At 46.4% G+C, this 26708-nt stretch overlaps 1 protein-coding gene across 2 annotated transcripts in view; it reads left to right on the forward strand.

Moving 5' to 3' along the window:
* The first annotated feature begins 15101 nt into the window (after positions 1 to 15101).
* Positions 15102 to 26708, forward strand: part of LGALS3 (galectin 3) — a 34859-nt gene continuing 23252 nt past the window's right edge. For both annotated transcript variants that reach the window (XM_077464409.1, XM_077464410.1), the window contains exon 1: positions 15102 to 15245. The gene's annotated coding sequence lies outside the window, so the exon portion shown is untranslated. The remainder of the gene's footprint in view (positions 15246 to 26708) is intronic.

Here is a 26708-nt window from a genome sequence, read left to right on the forward strand (position 1 = left end):
TGGACCAGCAGATAGGGAGGAGAAGCAGGAATAACTTACATTGCACAGGAGGGACAAAGCAGACTGCAAATGTATCAGGAGCGAGTCATCGACCATGTACGGTCACATCTGGCGCTCCCTGGACACCGACACATGGCTCCGCAGTGTGGGCTTTTTTTAACGTGTCCGCTGCTGACAATAGCGTTGCCATCTGCAATCTTTGCAGTCAACGCATTAGTCGCGGTAAGCCCAACACTCACCTAGGGACGACCGCCTTAAGAAGGCACATGAGCAGCCATCACCGAGCCCAGTGGAAGCAACGGAACACACAAAGCCACACCCCAGGCTCTCACCGTCCAGCCTCGTCTTCTACTTCTCCTTCTCCTCTCTCCTCACAATTGTCCTCCACTCCACCTTCCATCACGCCAAGCTCACATTTTTCTGCAAAAAGGCAGGCTTCCGTGGGCCTAATGTTCTAACGTAAAAAAATGATGACGCCGGATAACCCTCTTGCCCAACGGTTGACAGCTGGCTTGTCAGAACTCATAGCCCGCCAACTACTGCCATATAAACTGGTGGACTCGGAGGCCTTTCGCAAATTTGTGGCCATTGGAACACCACAATGGAAGGTCCCAGGAAGGAAGTATTTCTCACAGAAGGGCATCCCAGAGCTATATGGCCAGGTTCAGCGGCAAGTGAATGTATCTCTGGCACAGAGTGTCAGGTGCCAAGATACATCTGACCACAGACACGTGGTCTAGCAAACACGGGCAGGGAAGGTATATAACTTTTACTGCCCACTGGGTGAACCTTCTGACGGTCGTCAAGCATGTAACCCGTGGCACCCGTGTAGATTTGGTTTTACTGCCATGGATTGCATGCAGGCCTGGCCCTTCTTCTCCTCCTCCTCCTACTCCATCCTCTTCCCTCTCCTCCTTGGCTGACTCCTGCTTTTCCGCTGCTAGCGTCTCTTCCGCTGCGCCGCCCAAGCTCCCCAGAACCTATTCGACATGCCAGATGAGACGTTGCCATGCCGTGCTGCGTCTGTTGTGCCTGGAAGCCAAGAGCCACACTGGCCCGGCACTCCTTTCAGCTTTGCGTTCACAGGCAGATCAGTGGCTAACACTGCTCAATTTGACAGTTGGTAAAGTGGTGTGTGACAACGGTGCCAATCTGCTTAGCGTAATGAAACAGGGCAAAATTACGCACGTGCCATGCATGACACACGTCTTAAACTTGGTCGTGCAGTGATTCTTTGCAAATACCCTGGGGTCCAGGACATCTTACGGCAGGCAAGGAAAATCTCGGCCCATTTCAGAAGATCTTACACGGCCATGGCTCGCCTTGCTGACATTCAGCGGCGACACAATCTGTCGGTCAGAAGTCTTATTTGCGATTGCCCGACGCGATGGAACTCAACCTTCTATATGCTTGATAGGCTGCTCCAGCAGAAACGTGCAGTTAACGTCTACCTGTATGAACTCTGCGGCAGAACAGGTTCTGGTAAGCTGGGGGTTTTTTCACCGCGCCAGTGGCTTCTCATGCGCGACGCGTGCAGACTTCTGCGGCCATTTGAGGAGATCACCAAACTGGTCAGTCACAGCCATGGCGCCATCAGTAACATGGTACCTTATGCCTTCTTTATGGAGCGTGCATTGCATCGTGTCATTGATCAAGCTGTGGAGGAGCAGGAGCGGGAAGATGAGGAAGTTGCAATGCTGGATGAATTCCCGGGGGGGCTACTCTATCTGAGACAAGTCAACAACAGGAATCTGAAGAGGAGTCAGAGGAGGATGGTTCCGGGGCGGATGAGGAGGAGCAAGAAGAGCATGCTTTAAACCTTTCTGGGATCCCTGTTGTGCGTGGATGGGGAGAGGAGAAGGAAGAGGACGACATTATCCTGGATGATGAGCAGGAGCCAGGCCACCACACTGCTTCCAGTTTAGTGCAAATGGGGGCCTTCATGCTCCAGTGTTTTAATAGGGACCCTCGTATAAAAAGCATAAGGGTCAAGGACCAGTACTGGGTGGCAACGTACTTAGACCCCCGGTACAAACACAAAATGGCGGAAATGTTACCGCCATCACAGAGGGCTGTCAGAATGGAGCACTTACAGGCCTTGCTTCGAGAAATGCTGCATTCTGCTTTTGCGTGCGCTGGCAGAGGAGCAATTCCCACTCCCAGAGAAGGAGTTGCGGGTACCAATCCAACAGCGCCTGCAAGAAGAGGCCGGTTTGAAGATGTGTTGGTGACTTCGGATATGAGGTCATTCTTTCAGCCGACCCATCGACAGGTGTCATCCGGATCCAGAATCAGGGAATGCCTAGACCGTCAGGTGTCCGACTACATCGGGTTAACAGCCGATGTGGACGCTCTGAGGAGTGATGAACCCCTGGACTACTGGGTGGGCAGGCTTGACCTCTGGCCAGAGCTTGCCCAATTTGCAATCGAACTGTTGGCTTGCCCCTCGTCCAGTGTCCTGTCCGAAAGGACGTTCAGCGCAGCAGGGGGGAATCGTGACCGATAAGCGTACTCGCCTAGCTCACGACAGTGTTAACTACCTCACATTTCTAAAAATGAATGAGGCATGGATCTCGGAGGAATTCAACACATGTGACCAGTAGACCATGTATATGTCTACAAACTATTTTTTTAATCGAGCACACAGACCTTCTTTCTTCATTTGGCTCACTTCCTTGTCCAAAAAAAGCACACCGTACTATATGCCCGTACCCTCCTGTTTGAAGAGGTTGAGCGGTGTCATATTTCTACTGGGGCTGCTTATTATGAGGGGCTCCCACCATCCCTGTGCTGTGCTGACTTCCTCCTGGGGCTGCTTATTATGAGGGGCTCCCACCATCCCTGTGCTGTGCTGACTTCCTCCTGGGGCTGCTTATTATGAGGGGCTCCCACCATCCCTGTGCTGTGCTGATTTCCTCCTGGGGCTGTACCTCTGCTGTGCATATTATGAGGGGCTCCCACCATCCCTGTGCTATGCTCATTATGAGGGGCTCCCACCATCCCTGTGCTATGCTCATTATGAGGGGCTCCCACCATCCCTGTGCTATGCTGACTTCCTCCTGGGGCTACTTACGGTGCAGGTGTCAGTGCTGTATATCACGGTGCTGGTGTCAGTGCTGTATATCACGGTGCTGGTGTGAGTGCTTTATGTCACGCTGCTGATGTCAGTGCTCTCTATCACAGTGCTGTTGTAAGATCACTCTATCACGGTGCAGGTGTCATTGCTGTATGTCACGCTGCTGATGTCAGTGCTCTCTATCACGTTGCTGCTGTCAGTGCTGTATATCACGGTGCTGGTGTCAGTGCTGTATATAACGGTGCTGGTGTGAGTGCTTTATGTCATGCTGCTGATGTCAGTGCTCTCTATCATGGTGCTGGCGTCAGTGCTGTATATCACGGTGCTGGTGTCAGTGCTTTAAGTCACACTGCTGATGTCAGTGCTCTCTATCACAGTGCTGTTGTCAGATCACTCTATCACGGTGCAGGTGTCATTGCTGTATGTCACACTGCTGATGTCAGTGCTCTCTATTACGGTGCTGCTGTCAGTGCTGTATATCACGGTGCTGGTGTTAGTGCTTTATGTCACGCTGCTTATGTCAGTGCTCTCTATCACGGTGCTGTTGTCAGATCACTCTATCATGGTGCAGGTGTCATTGCTGTATGTCACACTGCTGATGTCAGTGCTCTCTATCATGGTGCTGGTGTCAGATGACTCTATCACAGTGCAGGTGTCATTGCTGTATGTCACGCTGCTGGTGATCATCTCCTGCACCCTCTTCTTTGCCTACCCTGACCTTCCCTCTCCTCCATTGCCTTCATGCGCTCCACAGTCCTGAATTGTCACAACAATTTCACATATAAAAAAAGAATGCTTGTAGTTGTCGATCCCAGATTCACCTCATACATGTGTTATGTCATTGGCCATGTAGTGGGACAATGTTTGCAAAGCTATTAATTATTTTGTGGCTGCAAATTTGACCTGTATGTTTGCAAAGTTCGCCTCCCATTGAAGTCAATGGGGCCCGACGCGAACGTTACGGTTCGCGAACTATGGGCAGCGTTCACGAAACGTCCCGTCGGAAGTTCGTCTATCACTACTGTCAGGGATGTCTGTCAAAATACAATAGCCACAGCCGGAGATTCATTTGTAGCGCTACCCCGAAGGAGCTGCTGGTTAGATTTGGGCTTACCGTTACCTTCTGTTCTCCTCGTTTCACGTCTAGGGGTGTCCCGTTGTAAATGGCCCAGTAACTCGAGAGACTGACAACAGATCCACATGAATGGATGTTATTTGCAAAATGTAGACAATGAACAGTCTCTTAAATTGGGATCAGAGGGTTGGAAAGGAAGTTCAGGTACTCTTAATGTCAAAGTCAAAATGTTGTAGAACTTGCTTACTTTGACTGCATCCAGAGAATAGCCATTCGCACCTGGATGTTCACTCAAGTTGGACAATCCCTCTCTCACAAGGCCTAGCAGCCAACAAGGTGCTTACTCAGGAACAAGTCTCTGCCACAGACGTTGTTGTAGAACATACAAGATATGTCTCTGCCACAGAGGTTGTTGTAGAACACTTAGGGAAACTAAACTTGAAAAACACTCGTAGGATATCTGGATCTTTCAGCCAGCTTGGCGATAGCCACGAGACCAGATTCTCTTGGGTACTTCAGCCCATCCAGGCTCTTACTAAGAAACCAACTTACTAAGAAACCAACCCATACTTGGTCTTCTTCTGAAGAGTCCTCCCCTGGAATGCTTGTAGTCACTGAGTCTCTCCCAAACCGGAGACGGCACCCAACCACCTCAGAATCCTCCTTTAGTTTCCTTGCCTCGGGCTAGCCAGCCCTGAGACATCAAAATCGGATGGATCCACACCCCAGACCATAGTCTTCTTGGGGGCTGGTCAGGAGGACCAGGACCATGAAGTCAGTACATCATTCTGGACCGGAACCCCAAACCACGTGATGTTCGCATCTTAAATACCCTCTCCCAGAAAGCACAGCGAGAGCGCCACTCCCACTGGGCGGGCCCGAGAGAGAGTAACTTAAGCACCTAACCAGACCATAGTTCCATGCCTACCAGAAGAGACAGTGCCTCCTGTGGCTAGGCTGAACATCTCACAGTCCAGTCAAACTGATGCTGAAGTCTAAATTTAGAGTTCAGGCATAACTTTAAGTTTAAAAAACGCATAGCGTGTGCTCTTCAGGAGCCGCCGCTACACATCCATCCACACTGAGTAGTGTGAATGGAGGAACATAAAAATCTTTTTTTTGTTCAGCCTGCCTGTTTAAAGATGAATTCCAGGTATAGTAATATTTACATAGTTACATATACCATAACTGACCGTTGTCCCTGGAGGCTGGCAATCACTGAAGTAGGCATGCTACTATAGTGATCTCCACATGCTTCCGGATCCTATCCCATCCCATACAGGACCTCTGGTGCGAAGATCCCCCTGCTCCTGTTTTTGTGTTTTTGTGTTCCTCCACCTTTACTGCTGTTTCTTCATGCCATCACAGGATGCAGCTCTGATCTAAGCAAGCAAAACCCTGTTCCTCTACCAAGATAGCCACCCCCACACAGAGACAAAGTGCAGAGCAAAGAATTAAAGAATGCTAACTCAGGAATGGGGAAAACATCAGCTGCAGGGAGCCTAGAGGCAATACTGGTGTGTGGGCTGGGTTGATTCGGTGGTCGTCATGTCCTTCATGTTCCCCTTTTTGTTGAGCGTCAAGCAAGTGTCACATAATAGGCCTGGCCCGGGTGGGTTCTTCTGGGCCAACGTAGACACTTTGGATAGGTCTTACACATGGGGTAACATAGTGGCGGCTGGTGAAGTTTTAAGATGGGGGGGCGCTAGACCACGCCCACCCTTTTGACCCATCCCACTTCTCATAAGCCCCACCCATTATAGAATCCACCAACTCCGTCCCCTGTAGTACATCATATACAAGGCTCTACATTATACACAGGGCTCTATACTTCATATACCAGGCTCTACATTATAGACAGGGCTCTGTACATCATATACCAGGCTCTACATTATACACCAGGTTCTAATGACACATCAATATGTCTGACAGCCCAGCCACACTCCTCGTTCACCAGAGAAAAAAAACAGGAAACACAAAAAAGGTGCTCGGGAAACAGCAATAGGCAGAGGTCACCGCAGACAATGAAGTACAAGAAAGCCTAATAAAATAAAACCAATACAGTCACCACATTTAGTGACTGCAATAATGCAATATCTTACATGTTTGCCTTTGGTGGTGGGATCAGAGGGATGGTGATGATCAGAGACAGAAGGATGGAGGTGGGGTGGGGAGTTGGATCAGTGGTGGGTGGGATGGGATCAGGGACAGAGGGATGGATCAGGGACAGAGGGGTGGTGGGATGGATCAGGGACAGGGGGATGGTGGGTGGGATGGATCATGGACAGAGGTATGGGTGGGTGGGATGGATCAGGGACAGAGGGATGGGTGGATGGATCAGGGACAGAAGGATGGTGGGATGGATCAGGGACAGAGGGATGGGTGGGTGGGATGGATCAGGGACAGAGGGATGGATGGGTGGGATGGATCAGGAACAGAGGGATGGATGGGTGGGATGGATCAGGGACAGAGAGATGGTGGGTGGGATGGACCAGGGACAGAAGGATGGTGGGATGGACCAGGGACAGAGAGATGGTGGGTGGGATGGATCAGGGACAGAGATATGGTTGGTGGGATGGACCAGGGACAGAGAGATGGTAGGTGGGATGGATCAGGGACAGAAGGACGGTGGGATGGATCAGGGACAGAGAGATGGTGGGTGGGATAGATCAGGGACAGAGATATGGTTGGTGGGATGGATCAGGGACAGAGAGATGGTGGGTGGGATGGACCAGGGACAGAGAGATGGTAGGTGGGATGGATCAGGGACAGAAGGACGGTGGGATGGATCAGGGACAGAGAGATGGTGGGTGGGATGGATCAGGGAGAGAAGGACGGTGGGATGGATCAGGGACAGAGAGATGGTGGGTGGGAGGGATCAGGGACAGAGATATGGTTGGTGGGATGGATCAGGGACAGAGAGATGGTGGGTGGGATGGACCAGGGACAGAGAGATGGTAGGTGGGATGGATCAGGGACAGAAGGACGGTGGGATGGATCAGGGACAGAGAGATGGTGGGTGGGATGGACCAGGGACAGAGAGATGATAGGTGGGATGGATCAGGGACAGAAGGACGGTGGGATGGATCAGGGACAGAGAGATGGTGGGTGGGATGGATCAGGGAGAGAAGGACGGTGGGATGGATCAGGGACAGAGAGATGGTGGGTGGGAGGGATCAGGGACAGAGATATGGTTGGTGGGATGGATCAGGGACAGAGAGATGGTGGGTGGGATGGACCAGGGACAGAGAGATGGTAGGTGGGATGGATCAGGGACAGAAGGATGGTGGGTGGGTGGGATGGATCAGGGATCAGGGACAGAGAGATGGTGGTTGGGATGAATCAGGGACAGAGGGATGGGTGGGTGGGGGGAGGCTTCATATGGGCTGTGTGTTTCACAAGAGCCTCCACTGACACTGCCAAACCGAGACACAGCAACACCAGTGGAGATAATAGAAGCACTGACGATCAGCACTTGATAAACACACAGCCCGTGTGAAGCCTCCCCCTCCATCCATCCTGTAGCTCTGCCCCCCTCCTGTGGATTTCCAGCAATGCATCTACCTTGTTGTTTCATAGTGCAGGAGTTCACTCCTCTGCTCCTCCGCTCCTCCTCTCGGCGCACTGGTCTGACACAGGGGAAGACCGGAAGTGACAGACTAGCTAGTCTGTCACTCAAAGCCCATAGCATAGTAAACCTATGGGCGCCGGGCGGATGCAGATCGGCACTTTTAGTTGCGCCACAAGGCGGGTTAAAACCCCGCAAATGAAGCGCCGCGTCTGCAATCTTGTGATTGCGTTGACGTGGCGCTTCACATAGTGCACTGTGTCCAGCGCTGCACTGTGTCCGGCGCTCGTAAACAGTGCACTTAAGGACTTTTTTTCATTTTTTTTAAAGGGCCATTTAAAAAAAAAAATTTTTTTTTTCAATTTTTTTTTTTTGTGACTGCCTGGAGGGGGGGGGGGGGCGGCGCCCGGGCGCCCCCTATGGACGGGCCGCCACTGGGGTAACAGATGACTGAAATGTAATTGTCATGGTTATGCAATAGAGTTTGTCTGCTTACCTGTCTCCATGTGTTTATTTCTAGAGACCAGCCGACCCTCACCTGACTGCTTTTATAATCCATCCTCTGGCTTGGCTCAACCCTAGCTCCTATCAGAGAACTCTATAATAACCTGTGCACTGCAGGTCAGCCCTGCTGATCAACCTTTGTGTGTTAGCTTCCTGTTACCTGCTGTGTGCTCTGCTGTTATTTGTTACCGACTTTGGCGTGTCTTTGACTATTCCTGTTTGCCTGTGATCCTGACCTCTTGGCGTGTCCCTGACTATTCCTGTCTGCTTGTGGCCCTGACCTTGGCTTTGTCCCTCACCATCCCTATCCTCCTGTTGCCTACTGTGGGTGTGAGCTGGGGGACCCTGGGGGTCGCGACCTGGAGCCAGTTGCAGCCAAGTTCATCCTCACCACTCGAGGCTCTGGTGAACACCTGCTGGCTCTTAGACTCCGTACCCCAGGGAATCTTACGCTCTAACCTTGGTGGGATCCATCTTGGTGTCCGCAGCAGTCAGCCGTAGGGTCCACAACCTTGCGGTGCACTCCTAATCCCTACGGTGTGCATCTGTCACCTGGCCTCAAGGTGACCTGACAGTAATAAACTCTCTTGTTGTAATAAACCCCTTGGTTACTTTTAATTAGATGCAATTTTGAGAGACATGCAGATCCTTTTCCCTCTCCACCTGACCAGTGTATCACTGCTATTTCCCAGTAATGGTATTGGGTGTCGCTGTGCACTTGTAGAGGTCTCCATGCGTACACCTCACCTCTTTTTTTTCTGTACCTGTGTACAGGTTAAGGGCTCCTGTTGCTATGGGAAACAGATTGATGCAGAAGGAGTGCCAATAATATCTCCCACGCTGCAAGAGGCAATCTCACCTGTCACATGTACACGCTTGCAACAGGCTGCTAGAGAAACCTTCATTACCCTTGGTAACCACTGTATCTTCCACTGTATTACTCTTGGCACCCCTTGAGTAACTTCTGATCAGGCAAAGGCAAAGTTTTAAAAGCTTTGCTTAAATAATTTAGAATTATGACATTCACAGGGTGCAGTCTTTTCTTAACATCTCTAGTCCCTAACATCAGGCTACCTGCATAGGATGAGAGGCCATATTTGGTAGAGTCCATTTGAGGATTCTTCAAGGAGAACTGCAAGTCCCAGCTGTCTCCTCTCTAGTTCCCAGCTCCAGACCCCAGGCCCCACAAGATTCCGACCCCCTGTTCCTTTTATATCTGTCGGGGCTGGGCTCAGCCCTTCCTTCGCTGAGCTGGCCACTCAGCTGTCGGCTAATTGCCAGCTCCTATCTCTCCACAGTGACTCAAATGTTGATGATATCCTGCTCATCAGTCCTGCCTACTTAAGCTGTCCAGTCCAGATTATCTCTGCCTTCACCTTGGTCACATCTCTAGAGACGCTCTCCTGTGTTCCTGTTAAAGACTTACTTGGCTGATATTCCTTCTGGCTCCAGATCCTGTTTGCTGTTCTACTATGCTTATCTCTGGCTCCCTGACGTTTTATCTGTCTGACTATCCATTACAGTTCCTGAACTCTGGCTATGTTTTCACTCTGTTTACTTTTTTTATTATTATTAAACAAGTGTCATTTAATTGTACTCAGTCTGATTCATGGTTTCTGACAATATCACAAGGAACAAGTGGGTCAGTCCCAGCAAAGCCCACCAAAAGAAACACCCAGGAACACAATTAATTATACAGTATTAACCTCTACCTGCCTACAGGTGAGTAGTCTTTTGTCCTCTGTCTTTTTTAGGCACAGCTTCCACTGTTAAAGTCCTCTTTAATCTGGCCTTGATGTGTTAAACTATTTAATTGTTACCACAGGTTTTAATATTCCCAAAGAGCAGAAATGCCTTCATACTTACAACAGAAAAATACAAAATATTCAGTGGGAAAGTTATGTTTAATGTTCATAAATATTTCGGTGTTGGTGTCACAGTTGCATAACAAGTCCAACCTGGTATATCAGCTAATTATGTAGAAAAAATGTAGTTATTCTGGTGGCCTCAGTCCATTAAAGGGTGGATTATAGTGTGGGCCCACACCTACACCTAGTAAATATCTTCTGAGACAGGTAGAATGTGATTTTATAGATGAACATACCTTATGTTCTCATATTGTTCATTTAGAGCCATTTACACTAAAATGTGTTGCACTGCAATGCATGTATTTTGCGTGCAGTGCGGGGCGTTGCTTTAGGCAGACATCTCATTTAAAATGGCTGTCAATGCATCTCTGCATTAAAACAAATTAGTCATGCATTATTTTATTTTTTTACACAGCCTACCACAATACACAGAGCATTTGTTGTAGTGCTGGTTTGTTGTAGAGCACTATAGGTGTGTAGCAATACGGAGTACAATCATAAAGCACCGTACCTTCCAGTATCTGAAAGCATTGCCTGTCCCTCTAGTGATCAGTGTATCAGGTGACATCATATTTGTGTGCCAAACAAAAGGATTGTGGGATGAATAGTCCTCCCATCAGATAATTGCTTTGCACGATTATGTGCCAGGACTACATATCCCAGGGATCTTTGCTGGGGGAGATTGCTGGGAGTAGCTATAAAAGAAGAAAAAGCCCGCTCTGAGCCCTCTCCCTTCTGGGCCTGACACAAGATGGACCTCTCTGTGCTTGGAGAGAGTGGTCACGGCCTACCACGCGGAGTACCACCTTCCAACCTATATCTGAGGTGCCTAGCACTGGCATTTGCATTTGGACATATTTCCAGCACCACTCCGGTCTCCTGCCAGGTGGTGTATCAAGCTTCACCATCAGGAGATCGAGACAGCAGATCCGCAGCACAAGTATCGCTACACGGGTTACTGTGCGGAAGACATCGCACTGGTCTGGACGTTGGTTAGAGGGCAATCATCCAACCATTACCCATTACCCTTCCTTTGTTACAACTACATTGGGACACTTTGCACAGACATCGCTACTCTAGGAATACTTTACTGAATCTATTCGAACACTGTGCTTAGAAATCTTTAGCTTTCTTCACTACAAGAAACCTATTGTTTCCCACTACACTTAATAGGATTACAGTTAACAAGCTCCTACATGCCGGTGAAGAATATCAGATCTGCAACGTGGACTTTATTGCCATTACTGATAGAGCAGATCTAAAAATTATAGTATAGTGGCCTTTCTCTCTCCTTAGGATAGCAGCATAGGCTGGCCAGGTTCCATCTTCTACAGCAGGGATATGCAATTAGCGGACCTCCAGCTGTTGCAGAGCTCCAAATCCCCTGAGGCATAGCAAGATTTTGACAGCCACAAGCATGACATCCAGAGGCAGTTTTGCAACAGCTGGAGGTCCGCTAATTGCAGATCCCTGTTCTACAGAGTGTCACTAGCATTAGTTAGCTGAAACATCCCGTTGGGGGTAACATTACTTCTTAAGGAAGCGTCTAAATAATACTGTCATTATTAATATTTTTCTCGTGCCTTTTGGAGGAATTATTTTTCTGAGTTGGTGCTGTTGCCTAGAACTCAGCAGAGCTATTACTTCCTTTTGTGACAACATCTCCTTTAATTGATTCAAGTAAATATTCTCAGAACATAAATACACAGAGTTGTCTGATTTATTGCTCCAAAGCAGGGATCCTCAAACTACGGCCCTCCAGCTGTTGCAAAACTACACATCCCATGAGGCATTGTAAAACTCTGACATTCACAACCATGACTAGGCATGATGGGAATTGTAGTTCCTGAACAACTGGAGGGCCATAGTTTGAAGACCCATGCTCTAAAGTGATGTCACAAGGATGTCTGAACCCAGAGTGTCAGGTGGGTTGGAATGTTCATCAGGTCAGGCCGTGCAGATGAGAAATTAATTCCAAGCAGTCCCTTAGACCACTTTCATGCTTTACAGGCGCTATAGCGCTAAAGATAGCACCTGTTAGGAGTCTCTCCTGTCACTCCAATGTGAAAGCCCCGAGGGCTTTCACACTAGAGCAGTGCGCTGGCAGAACGTCAAAAAAAGTCCTGAAAGCACCATTTTTAAAGGGGGTTTAGGAGCAGTGTATACACCTGCCCATCGAAACCAATGGGCAGCGCCGCTTTGCCGGTGCTTTTAACCCTAAAACCACTGCGCTTTACTGCCTACGCCCTCAACGCCCCAGTGTAAAGAGGTCTTATGGGGCCATGCTATAGGTGTGTGTTGGGGAGTGTAGCGCTGGTTCCTGACGAGCATGCGCTATAAGATTTTGAAAGTTAATATTCCTGAAATCACAGTTGGGATTTAGGGCTAAGTTTACTAAAATTATGATTTTAGTACCAGTCCAACTGGGTTGCACTGGATTCTCCTTGGCCGCAGGTGTCACCGGCAAGTGTGGGAACGCAGTTTAGCTGGGTGCTTTGATTGCCACGTTTCTCTCGGAACCATCCCAGTGGGAGCGTTTTCCTGCTGTGCATTCTGGGAGGTGGTATTTAAGGTACGGACATCATGTGCTACGGGGTTCCGTGCCAGAAGATTTTTCTGTCTGTTTGGTTCTGGTACGCCTGACCAGCCCCAATGGTCCTCTTAGCCTGGGGTGCAGTTCCATGCATTTCCAAGTCTCGGGGCTGGATAGCCCGAGGCGAAGCAATTGCAGGGACAGGCCTTAATGGATATCGGGGCCTGGAGATTCAAGGGTGGTCCAGTGCCATCTCATCTAAGGAGAGGCCCAGCAACTGGAGAAGCATCCAGGGGAGGACTCTTCAGGAGAAGGCTATGCGCAAGGATGGCTTCTCTGAAGGAGCCTGGAGGCTCAGTTGAAGGACAGTTCATGGATCTACACTCATACGGTATCGCCAGACCGGCTGAGAGATACTGGTACCGTATGATAGCTCTATAAATTTGTCTATGTCCCTCAGTTACGCTCAAGTCTGTGGCAGAGACTTTTTCTCAAGTATTCTACGCTCAAGTCTGTGGCAGAGACTTTACTTTACTCAACACTCTACCGACTGCTAGGCCTAGTGAGAGGAGGTCTATCCGGGGGTTGTGAAATGGTTATTCTCTGGATTTCTTCTATAAAAGACTTTCCATGTTTGGCAGTCCAAAGTACCTTAAGTTCCACCTAACCCTCTACCCTAAACTGAGAGATTCTGTTTCTACTTCAAATAAATAACCCAAAAGAAGATTCAGTGTCAGTTTCTACATTTCTTTGGGCCATCTACCATGGGAAACCCTAGATGGAGACGAGGTCAAGAAGGTAACGGTAAGCCCAATAAAACCAGCAGCTCCTTCGGGGGTCAGTGCTACAGGAGCAATTGACAATACTTGGCAACACACTGCAGCACACTTATATAGTGCAATGTTGTGCATTGCCATAATGCGTGTCATCGTGATTTTTTTTTTCTTCTTCCTTCTTTTGATCCTGTGGTGTGGTGCGCAAAAACAAAACACAAATAAGTGACCCAAAAAAGTTCATGTAAATACACTCAAGTCCACCTAGCAAAAAAGGCCTGCAAGACCTTGCTCCTCGTGAGCAGCCACAACCGAACAAGTACTAGGTCGGGGGATCTCTCAAAGAGATAGGAGAGGTAGGTGTCAGGGCTGGCTAAGCCCTTCCTCCTCTGGGCTGGCCGCTCAGCTGTCGGCTAATTGCCAGCTCTCTTCTCTTTCCACAGTTACCAGCTGTTCCCGATGATGCTCGTCTGACCTGCCTATTTAAAGCCTTCCTGCTCACTTTTCCATTTGCCTTCACGTTGATCACATCACAGGGAACCATCTCCGTCTGTTTGTTTCAAAACTGGCTTGCTGACATCCCACCTGGCTTCTTATCCTGCTTGCGGTTGCTCTCCTTGGATCCCTGAGTTCTGGCCTGGCTGGTTACCCGATCTGGTTAATGAACTTTGGACTGGCTGACTACCCGAACTGGCTACAGGACTCTGGCTATGCTTGACTACGCTTTTTTCTATTTACCTTTTATTTTTATTAATAAACAAGTGTGATTTGATTGTACTTCTGTCTCAGTCTGTTTCATGGTTTCTGACAGTAGGCAGGAGAGGAAGGAACCTAATGGCCCCATGCAGATTCCAGTCAGAGGATATCTCATAAGCCTACACCAGGAACTAACCTATTAAGTATTCCTTAATACAATAAGTAGAGAAGCATAGCATTCTATTTATATTAGTAGGGACTTAAGGCAATTAGGGAAGTAAGGATAATAAAGTGAGATGTTGGTGGGGGTGGGGGGGGGAGGAAATAGGAGGGGAGTAGAGGGGATAGGTAGGGGGAGGGTGAATCAAGGACAGTGGGGGAGCATCAAATTGTGAAGTCATGAACCTTAATCCGAGAATTACAGATTTTATGGAACTTTTAAGGGCAATTGCAGCCCTGGTAGGTGAAAATGTATAGGGGGGAGAACATTGTTAATAAAACTGTCCCATTGGGATACTGTAGGGGGGGTCTGTTATCTTCCATTTCATTAGAATAACTTTCCTAGCGTAATAAAATGCATAAAACAGAAACAAATGTTGAAAATGCTTATTTGAATGTATGTAAACGCAAGTACATTGAAACACAGGAGAATGCGGGAAGCATAACATTTATTTCTACTTCAAAGATAATTTCCCCTGCGTTTTTATATAAACCAAACACAGGAGACTGGCGTGAATGTAGCCTAAAGAAATCTAGAAAACATGACCTGTGGCTGCTAGCATTCTTCGAGGGCTGCTTATGGAAACCTTGCATTAGAGGATTTTGGGAACTGGTTCTTGAATCCGTTTCACATGCATAATTGGGAATGCGCTAACATGTATCTTCTGGCAATAACATTTCCAATTTTCTAAATCCGAGAATCCTCCCCTGAAAAGAATGTAAAAGGAATTGTTTTTAGTATTAGCAACTGTTTTTTTTTTTTTTTTTTCAGTAGGCTGGGTTGTTGGTCAGGTTTTAATAGGTGGGGCAAAACTAGGCGTGTGCAATCCAGTGCCTGCAGTCAAAAGCAGCTTTTATATCCGTGCTGCTGCCACATTTCTTCTTTACCCAAGTCTGGTTTCAGCTGCCTGCGCACCCAGCTTTCATCCAACTGTGAGTATTCACAATGTCGCTATCTTTGCAGAACTTAACGTTACAGATCTTCTTTTAACTCACATTTTCCACCAACAGCGTATTTGGCTGCGTTTCCTTAAAATGTGATGCTTGAACTATTTTTAAACAGGCTGACTTTTTTTTTTTTAAAGGGCCCAAAAACCTAAAATACAAAAACTTCTAATACTTGCACATATCTGAAAAGGAGCCTTTTTGCAGGAAGATGCGTTAGGGGGGGGTGGAAGCTAACTGCTGATGCTAACTGCTGATGCTAGTTACCTAGTTGCTGACTGTTTTACTATAATATTTTGAATCCGCAACCAGAACCAGCATGCGGATGAGGATCATTTAGATCAGTGGTTCTCAACTCCTGTCCTCAGGACCCACTAACTGGACAGATTTTAAGTATTACCTTGGGGAGATGCAGACTAGAATACTGCAAGCAAATGATATCACCTGTGATGTATTTCAGTTATCTTGCAAACCTGGCCTGTTAGTGGGCCCTGAGGACAGGATTTGAGAACCACTGATTTTGATTGGCATACAGGCTGTGCCGCTCTGGCAGTTAACCGTTGCCTTGTGACGCAGCAACAATCTGTGCCATGGATGTGTGCTAACTGATGAACAGCTGTGCCAGTTCGTATGTGGCCAGTAACTCCGACCCTTGGGTGTAAATGGTGTGCGTCCAAGGCCAGCTAGAAACTCTAATCACGTGTAACCTCTCAGATGGGTAGTTGCCTATAAAATGGAAGTAGCAGTTATTAGTCCGTACAGGTTACAAATCTGGCCATAGCTGCTCTCTCATAAAGTGTGCATGGGGCTGAAGTTTCTCTGCAGCAGATTTTTGCACTCGAGAAGCTATTTGCCAGTCTGAAAAGACTCTTAAGCCTAGTTCACTTGATTAGATTATCAGACGAATGATGTTGTGTGTGTGTGTGGGGGTGTTTTTTTTTTTTTTTTTTCATGCTGGTCTCATATTGAAAACAAATAAGCTACTAAAGTATAAAATTTTTGGTAGTGATGTAATGGATTTGTATTGTATTTTTGGAAGAAAACGACTGATTAAACGAAAATCATACAGCCTGGTGTCGTACCTGAAATGTTCGTGTTTGTCCCTTTGGCAAATTTCAAACAAAAGCTGTGTACTAATGATCAGATTATCATATGATAACTTAGAAAGTGGTATTATTTTTTATTTATTTTTTATTTTTTGTATGATATTCTGATTGTGTACTAGGCTTAACTACATTCTGCCTGCGCTATAGCCAAAAGATGGCTACAGCGCGGGCCCTAATTGCCGGAAGGTCATCTGCAGGCTGCACACGGCATGCTCTGTGATCACCGAGTCTGAGACTCGGCTGATCAGAGTAAGGGGCCGATCCTGGCCTCTTACCACGTGATCAGCTGTTAGCCAATGACAGCTGATCACCTGATGTAAATAGAAGATTGGTAATCGCTGTCAGCATGGGGTGGGAGCAGATCGCCAGCTTCTGTCAGGACAACGGTCCCTCACACAGAGGGCAGCGGCTGCCTCATCTGTGCCACCTACCTTTGCCTATCAGTGCCACCTATGTGGCAGTGTGCAGCAGCCGCCCAAGGCACCCCCTAATACTTAAGTATAATGCTTACCATCTTGATCCAGTGATGTTGCACGAGAGACTCATTGGCTCAGACAGCAGCAGGGCGCCATTGGCTCCCTCTACTGTCAATAAGGGCCGAACCATAGCTCCGTGTCTGAATGGCCCCCATAGCAAGCTGCTTGCTGTGTGGGTACTCAGCAGGAGGGAGGGGCCAGGAGTGCCAGAGAGGTACCCAGGAAGGAGGATGATCAGGGCTGCTCTGTGTATACTTAAACACAGTGCGGGTAAGTATAACATTTTTGTTGTTTTTTAATTTAAAAAAAAATTTCATTTAGTATCACTTGAAGGTGAAAAACCTTAAGTGTCGGTTCACACTACAGCGACTTGGGATCTGACTTGTAAATCCTCAAGTCGCCCCAAGTCACTGGACATAAGAAATCCCATAGGCGTGAACGAGAGCCATCCTAATGTACACTACATAAGTCGCTCCGACTTCAGAAAAGGTTCCTGTACTACTTCAAGGCGACTTGTACCCATAGATTTCAATGGAAGTCCCCTCCAAGTCGTATCTCCCTCTATATTGAAGCAATTTTACAGAAAAAATAAAACAAGAATTTACCCAGGTACTCCCCATGTTTATCCAGGCAACTCCCACAGAGCTGATTATTCTGTGACTGGCCTCAGTCAAAGTCTCCTGTCTTTTAGGCAACTTTAAGTCACGTTATACATTGCTCAAAGTTGTGCTAAAGTCGTGCTGTAAGTCTGGTTGCCCCTGTGTGAACTGGCACTAAGGCTTTCATACCAATTTAAGGCTTTCTGAATTTACTTCACCTTTCCTGATTTGCATGTTTGCTCCAGATTTGTATAACGGCCACTAACCCAGATCTGCATTCAGGGCCACTAATTGCATGGAACGGTTCATCCAGTTACATGTAATTTGGGGCTTTGACTGGGCCTGGGTGCAGACAGCTTTTTTCCAAGCATGGCGCCGCTTGGCAGTCAATTGGTTTAAATCTGAGCATGGCTGATCTCACACAGTGTCCATAGGGCTGAAGTTTTTCCTCTGCAGATTCTTGTTGTGGATAAGCTAATCGTCCATCTGAATGGGCCCCTGGATGTTTGAATTTACTTCATACTTCAGTGGGCTAATGGAATGTATTCCCCTGGGATACGTTCTCCCAGCATAGCTCTGTACAGGCTGGCTGTGCCATTCAGGGAATTGGATGCTGTTGGCAGCAGGTAAAGGAATTTCCACAGATGCGCTCTTCATAGGGGGAAGATTTTTTTTTTTTTTTTTATTCTGTATCGGCCCAGAAGAAGCACTTTAGTGCACTTTTGATCTATTCTGCTGGAGAAATAGAGGGCTGTTAACTGTGCAGTGGCATATTCTAATTGGGGCATCCCAACTATGCCAGAAGTGAGAACTTCGTATTCAGGTGGAAGGTATAAGACAGTACAAATATACCAGATAAGTGTGCACATTTTCATCAGAAACAAAGATATGATTCTAAATTAGATCAAAGGAAGCATGGTTTGACAACCTGTTTGTGACTAATTTTTATACATTAAAGTGGTTGTAGACCTCAGACATGAAATATAAACAAAGCATATCCCTCTCTAGTGTGTACTTGTCTCAATCCAATGCACTAATGCCATGTACACACGACCGGTCTTCCCGACAGTCGTCCCGAACTAACAGACTTGGCCACACACAATCACGTCAAAGTCTGACGGATTTGAACGTGATGACGTACAACCGGACTAGAATAAGGAAGTTCATAGCCAGTAGCCAATAGCTGCCCTAGCGTCGGTTTTCATCCGTCGGACTAGAATACAGACGAACGGATATTTCGACCGGACTCGAGTCCATTGGAAAGATTTGAAACATGTTCTAAATCTAAAGTCTGTCTGATTTTTCGACAGCAAAGGTCTGATGAAGCCCACACGTTTAGATTTGTTCCGTCGGACCTTTGCTGTCAAAGTCTGGCTGTGTGTACACAGCATAAGTGTTATTTCTCCATGAGTCACTTCTGACAGGTTTTCCTGACACCAGAGATGATGATTTTTTTTTTTTTTTTTTTATTTAAAAAAAGGGGTGAGGGAGCTCCAGTGCACAGCCTCTGATTTACAGCCTCAGCTCTGTTCCTGTGCGAAGTGTGAAGAGGGATGTGTCCCTTCCCTCCAATCCACTCTCAATGAACTCTGCAGAGTGTAATTTCAGCTCCCTGCTTTCTGAAAGCTCAGACAAGCTGTATAAATTCTACACAGGTACAGCTTATGTTGGAACATTTTGCTTAAGGTGGTTGTAGACCCATGGTTAAAAAAACAAAAAAAAAAAAAAACAAAAAAAAAAAAACTCCTGCAAGACAAGGGCATAATGAGCGAGTATGCATTGCATAACTTGGATTGAAGCCTTTGCGGTCCCTGTACACCGCTGTAACCGGCGACATGTCTTCTGGAGTTATTTCTGGATTCGCCGGCTTCGGTGCTGTGATTGGGCAAAGCCACAATGATGTCACTCCCATACATGCGCACGGGAGCCGCTGGTCACGCCACAGGCCCATCAGAAACAGCACATTTGAGCCGTTTCTTTAGTGCGTATGTGCTGATGTTGGCACAAGCGTATATGGTAAATACCTCCTAAACTGCAGGTTTAGGAGATATATACAGTACCTACAGGTACGCCTTATTATAGGATTACCTGTAGGTACAAGTGGTGTAACAGGGTTTACAACCACTTTAATCTCTATGAATCACATGAGGCTAGTTACCTTACTGGGTATATCTAAGGATTTACAACAATTTTAACTTGTATTCTACTGTTCACAGCATATTAGGAGATTAAAGAGTTCCTCCATCCAATTTTATTTTTTTCGTTTTGGATGGAATGGGTAAAGTTGCAACGCTGTCAGGTGTTTACTGCTGTTTCTGAAGCCTTTAGGGAGAGTTTACCTCCCATCCTGTGTGGTCACTAAGACGCGAAATAAGGAAAAACCTCTCCAAAGGAAGATCTCACTTTTTCCTGTTGTCACCAGTAAGTGGCGTGCAATCTCCCCAATGGGGACATGAATCTCAATGAAAACTTGGTATATCCTTACTGCAAAGAATTATATAGATTTGAAAAAGTGGTACAGTTGCCCAAAATATTAAACATCACCAACTTTTTTTTATGAATAACCTGACGAAATTTTGACAGAAAAGTTAGTCTCTTAAAATTTCTTCCTTCAATGTGGCCACCTTTTGGCAAGTTTGTTTTCAATAAAAATGATATTAAAAGCACTCTGGAATTAAATGACACTGTTATTTTATGCTAGCAGACAGTACAAGTCATGACTTGTGATCTTTCGGCATGAAGGGGAAGTCAGACCAGATATAATCTTTATGCTGAGGTCCTCAGGCGAAGTTACTAAAACAGTTGAGACTCTTCCCTTGCAATTTTTGTGAATATTCACTTAATTTATCCAGTGACGTGAAAAGCTAATTCACTGTGAATACTCAATCATGTGCAGTTGCTTTTCACATGAAATAGTTATAGTGGTGTGTGTTCTTCTCCTTTTTTTTTTTTTTTTTTTTTTTTTTTTTTTTTTGGAATGATTTGCAAAGTCTTTAGTAAATCAGTTGTTTGGCTATGTTTTTATTGCTAGATTGGCTTGTTAATGATGAGCACATTATAGTATTGTGATTTCATTGACTAGTATAAAAGGATTTAGTAGATTTTCGTCTACAATCATTGGGCACAACTATTCCTTTGGTAAAGCAATATGAAGAGCTTGGGCTTGTACACACAAGTATATGTTCTATAGCCTCTCCTACGCTCAGTGTTTACACAAAAAACTTATTGGGAGAGACCTAATGCAAGGCAGGATTGAATTGTCGTCATTTCACCCTGCAGCATTATGAATAGACATTCTGTTTTTGCATAGTGAGCAGGGCCGCTGTTAGAAATCATGGGGCCCCATATAGCCTACCTGACGAGGCACCCTTCAACTCTGCCCTCGACCCCAACCCTGGACCTCTTCTGGCCCTGCCTTGAAACAAAGGGTCTCAAGGAAAAGTGTTTCCCCTGTTAACCTGAAGGGGCCGGGCCCAGTACAGTAGGACTGGCTGTACTGACCTATCAGTGAACCTGATAGTGAGACTAAAGTTTGGGCATAGATGGCTCAAATGTAGGTCATTCTGCCCACTAGAGAGGTAGAAAAATTAATTTGATTTCCCCCATGCACAGCTGGATGAAACTCCATGGAATTGTTAGTGCTACTTAGCAGGTGCAGGTTGGTGTTCAAGTTATATTTATATTTCTCCAGCCTGTTATCAGGTCCTCCATTCACTTCTATGGAGCGGCAGATAACAAACAGACTTTTGTGTCCGTTTACAGCCGCCTATGTCCAATCTGATCAGCTAAAAAAAGGGATCCGTTCTCCTCTATCTGGATGGTCAGGTGTAAATGGACAGCTGGTTTGTTGTCGTCATCATCTGACCGCCCATAGAGCAGAGTGGGCTGTGTCTGCTCAGCGGGCGATCAGCAGACAGATCGCCACCCTGAGCAAGTGGATTCTGCCCCATGTGGAAGGGGCCTTTATGATAACACACAGCACAGTAGGATATTATCATCAGCATTGTGGTAAAACACAGCATAACAAATTATGATGTGACACACAGGCAGCAGGTGCTCTATCATGTCGCTATTACAGGGGTCACATGGCTGTTGGGGGCTGACTTTGTTAACCGCTTGCTAACCAGCGCATGCCGATGTACATCGGCAAAAGGGCGTACAGGTACGTCCCCTTTAGGAAGCGGCATCGCGGGCGCGTGCCTGCCATGGTCTCCGTGACCCATGGACTCTATATCCACCAGGTTCCCGCGACTGTCACGGAGAAGAACGGGGAGATGCTTTTGTAAACAAACCATTTCCCCATTCTGCCTAGAGAGTTGTGATCACTGTCCTGTTGCAGTCCAGTCCCCTCACGGTTAGAATAGCTCCCAAGGATGCACTTGGCCCCTTCACTGCCCCCTAGTGGTTATTCCCTTCACTGCCAGTTTCATTTAGACAGTAATCAATGCATTTTTTTTTTTTTTTTTATAGCATCGATCGCTGTATAAATGACAGTAGTCCCAAAATAGTGTCAGAAATGTTCGCCATGTCAACCATAATGTCGCAGTTCCAAAAAAAAATTGCAGATTGCCGCTATTACTAATGGGAATAAAAAATGCCATAAAACTAGCCGCTATAAATTACCAAAAATATGTAGAAGAATACATATCGGCCTAAACTGAGGAGAACATTTTTTATTAATTTTTTTTTTTTTTTTTGGGGGGGATATTTATTATAGTAAAAAATATTGTGTGGGGATCAAATACCACCAAAAGAAAGCTCTATTTGTGGGGTAAAAAAAGGACATCAATTTTGTTTTGGTACAACATCACACGACCACGCAATTGTCAGTTAAAGCAAGTGCCGAATCGCAAAAAGTGCTCTGGTCAGGAAGGAGGTAAAATCCTCCGGGGCTGAAGTGGTTACGTTAATAGTCAGCACCCAACAGCCAGGTAACACACTGACAGGCAGAACAGTCGGCAGAAGCTCTATTATGGCTCTGTGTGTTATCATAATGGAAAGGTCGCTAAGAGGATTCTATGCAGATATTCATCCCTGTGTGCAGCCACACAGTCAGTCTCCTGCTGCTTCACATCAGTCACTCGCCACCTGAGGATAGGAACTGAACAGAGATCTCCACCAGGGAAGGCAGTGGGCTGCAGCAGCTGGCCAGGACTAAATGAGAAGCACAGCAAGATGTGGGGGGGCATTTGAATGTACATGAGCCCTGAAAATTAACAAATGGTCTCTCGTCTGCTCACACCATGTGGGCTGCTCTGACCTGATGGAGCCCAGGAAAATGCAATTGTATATCCTCCTAAGCAAATAGGAGTGGGGGTATAATTTTATTGGCTTTTGCATAAATGAACTGTAAAGTTAGATGGGCCCCTCTGTTAAGCTGAAGGGACCGGGCCTGGTACAGCAGGACTGGCTGTACTGCCCTATCAGCGACTCTGATAGTGAGAGTAAAGGCTGGGCGTAGGTCATTCAGCCCACAAGAGAAGTAGCTGAAAAGTGAATGCATCCTATTTACCACCTTTCTGAATCGGTTTTTAAATCGCCTTTTGTTTAACCAGGTGGTTCTTGCAGAGACACCCATGACTCAAATGATGGCCAATTAAGCAGGAAATTGAGTAATCCATGGGGGCCGTAAAGGTTTCTAAAGCCTCATACACACGGTCGGACTTTGTACAAACTTTTCCGTGGACTTTTGTACAAAGGGCGTGGTCCACAAGTTTGTATTGCATACACACGGTCGGACTTTTTGACAACAAACACGAACGTAGTGACCTCACAACGTACTGACGCCACTTCAAAAGAGGACGTTCAATGACTCCAGCACCACCTTTGGTCAACTTCTGTATTGTAGTCTGATCTTTTGCATTGGTTCTAAGCATGCGTGTTTGTACCTTGTACAAAAGTCCGATGCTTTTGCGTACACACGGTCGGACTTTGCTCCATCGGACTTTTGTTGCCAGAAAGTTTGTCCCTTCGCACAGCCAACAAAAGTCAGATGAAAACAGAAAAAGTTTGTCCGATGGAGCGTACACACAGTAGGATGTTGCTCCAAAACAGCTAATTTGCATGTTTGTTGTCAAAAAGTCCGACCGTGTGTACAGGCCTTTAGTATGCAGGCAGACTTTGAGATACCTGTGTTGATGTGGAACTAAGTTTACCACATGGTAGGTTAATCGCATCCTGTCTAAATTAGCCTTAGTATATGTATGAATGTGTGTTATGGCCCTTAGGTTGTAAGCTCCTTGAGGGTAAGGACTGATGTAAATGTACAATGTATATATAAAGCGCTGCGTAAATTGACAGCGCTATATAAGAAACTGAACTCGATTAAAGTCAATTAAAAATTTGGGGCTCTATAAGTCACTTTTACTGACTAAATTATTATACAGACCTTCCTTAATTGAGAACAAGTGGCAACACCCATGTGCTTGCATACCCTGGAGATTCAGTTACCAGTTGCATTGGCAAACCCTTTCAAATGCCTCTAATTTATTCCCTTTGGGTAATGTCTCTAGCAGTCAGAACAGGCAGTTCTCCTGTTGTGTCTATGGGGTTTGTACTCCTTGTTTATGCAGTTTAATGGTAATTTTTTTTTCCAGTCTCCTTAGTCATTATTTTATTGCAAGCCTCTTCCAATCGGGCAGCAAGTTTGGTGGCAGCCCACCTAGGTAGTGTTTGTGTGACTTTTTTATCCAGGTTTGGGGTACACCATGGTGAAAATTTTCCATTTGCATCACGCTCTGGGTTGTCTTCTGATTCCCCCCCAGGAAATTTCTTATCTGATGTTCCAATTATGAGGCAAACGTCTTCTCTTCCCCCCTCTCTTCCCCCCTCTCTTCCCCCCTCTCTTCCCCCCTCTCTTCCCCCCTCTCTTCCCCCCTCTCTTCCCCCCTCTCTTCCCCCCTCTCTTCCCCCCTCTCTTTTCATCCTTGCCATAGGATGTCAACATTCCGCAATGATTTCTAGTATCCAGTTCTGTACTTATCCATCTGACTTATATTCCTTTACAATGTCCATATTCCATTCATCACGATCAAGAACTCATACATATCACAAAAAGGGGGGGGGGGTGGAGGGTCTCCCCCCATCTCTACGGGGTGTTCTGTTCCCTTTCATAGAAATTGTATCATTTTTATTGACGTAAGAAACGTTTCCCATTGGTGCCATATTATGGGCTTTTGGTTCTTTTCAGTACCCTCTCTCCTAATCTGCTCCCCCATATGTTGTATTTTGTTAATTTCACATATTCATTCCACTATTGTCGGACGAGTTTATTTTTCTCCATTATTATTGTCCTGGCTGCATTTATCATATGGTGAAGAATATCCGTCTTTATAGATTTCAGTGATCCAAGTATTATAGACAGTATCGACCTTTATGCTTGGTTGCATCTCATTTCCAGACACCATTTTGTATATTTCAAATATTATATACCATAATTCCTTCACCACATGACATTCGTAATAAATATGAGTCATTGTTCCTCTATCCCTGAGACAAGCTTTCAACATTTTAACATAACCCATACTAGGTGTGGTCATCAAACGCTTACGAAACTTTTGCCAATGGAGAAATTTGTACCATGACCAAGATAATCCAAAATGTAAGCCCAAGTTGATTAAAGCCTAATACCATGACTATGTTCCAAGGACGCACGTATTACTGCTTTCTTGTACAGGCATCTCGGGGACAAAAAAAGAGCATTCCTCTAAATAGGGTCACACATGGAAATAAAAACCTCCATGGAAATTTGAAGTTTTCTCCACAAAAAGTTGGGCTGGTGTTTGGCTTTAAGCCAGGGGTGGCCCATGCATTGTGGGCTCATGGGCGTCGCGCCCCCCCCCCCCCCCCATCCATGTGCCTGGCCCCTTTCAGGATGCTGGACGCATGGATTCCTATGGCAGGAGGGAGTGGTACATTTTTGAAGCACCTGATTAGAGCCAGGGGCTCTAATATGCTTCAAAATAGAGTGGACTCAGAGTGCAGAGAGTGTGCCCTGATCCCACCCAATTGTGTGACGATAGTGAATGAATTTTCGCTAATGTTCCTCCATGCCAATCAGGGAGGCAGGTCGCCAGGAAGAGGTGGCACAGAAGAGACACAAGGACAGACATCCCCGCCGTCACGGCTGCTCTGGTGGACTCAGGACTGGCAGTATGTGCCAAACCACCTGCGGGGGGGGGGGGCCTGTCAGAGCCGTGAGGGGGGGGGTCAGTGGGCACAAGTGGCTGTGTTTGGGCAAAGTGAGGCTGCAATTGATTTGGGGGGGGGGGGGCTCTGAAATCACTGATACTGTTGGTTGTAAGTACACTTATTTTTGTTATAAGTGGTAGAACTAGTCTAAAGATTTCCATTTGTACAGTTTGCATAACCATGTTTTGCTTGCAGTACATTGTACACAGTGACAGGCATAGTCAGCAAGACGCCACTATGCAAAGCCACATTTAGTTATTGCAAACGACTACTGCAAACACTTATTCAGCGTGTGTATAACGAGAGAGAGAGATATATAACCTGCTTTCAGGTTAAGTTTCCACTAGTGTGACTTTTCATGCGATTTGAAACTGAAAAGTCACATGACAAGTCGGTACGATGATTTCCAATGAGTACCGTTCACATCTGTGTGACTTCAAGATGCAGCGACTTCAAAGCATTCCCTGCACTACTCTGGTCCCACTTTAATTTGACTTGAGGTCCATAGACCTCAAGGATACACAGACATTGCTTAAAGTCACGGCAAAAAATTGCGGTAAAAATTGCGCGACTTTGGGAACGCAATAGTGGAAACATAGCCTCAGTCAAAAGGAAGTGCACACCCGCTGGTGGAAGATTGCTCAGAAGGTTTCTTGTTCACCATTCGGAATCGCATTACCTGGACTCCTATTATAAACTTCTTGTTTTTTCTTCTTTTTCTTCTTTTTCTTCTTTTTCTTCCATTCTGTATGTCTCTGTGCCAGTCGGGCATTGAGTAAAAGAGATGCCCACATTTAAAAACTGTGGGAATGGTTAGGGTATCATGAAGCAGCCTCTACCAGCTCACCTGATTTATAATTTAGCAATAACTAAGTGTGACAGTAGGAGGGATACCATGCACCTGCTTGACTTTGGCCTCCAAAGCCCATAGGGTCCTACTTATTATTATTGTTGTTGTTATTCACCATTTTTATATAGCGCCAACAGTTTACTCAGCCCTTTAAAAGTAGAGGGGGGACAGGGGGTGGTGGTACAAAAGGTAATGGATGCAGGGAATGATTTGATAGGGGGGGGGGGTGG

The sequence above is a fragment of the Lithobates pipiens genome, unplaced genomic scaffold, assembly GCF_037356315.1.
Source record: "Lithobates pipiens isolate NorthernLeopardFrog02 unplaced genomic scaffold, aLitPip1_a1.2 Scaffold_30, whole genome shotgun sequence".
In the NCBI taxonomy this organism is placed as follows: Eukaryota; Metazoa; Chordata; class Amphibia; order Anura; family Ranidae; genus Lithobates; species Lithobates pipiens.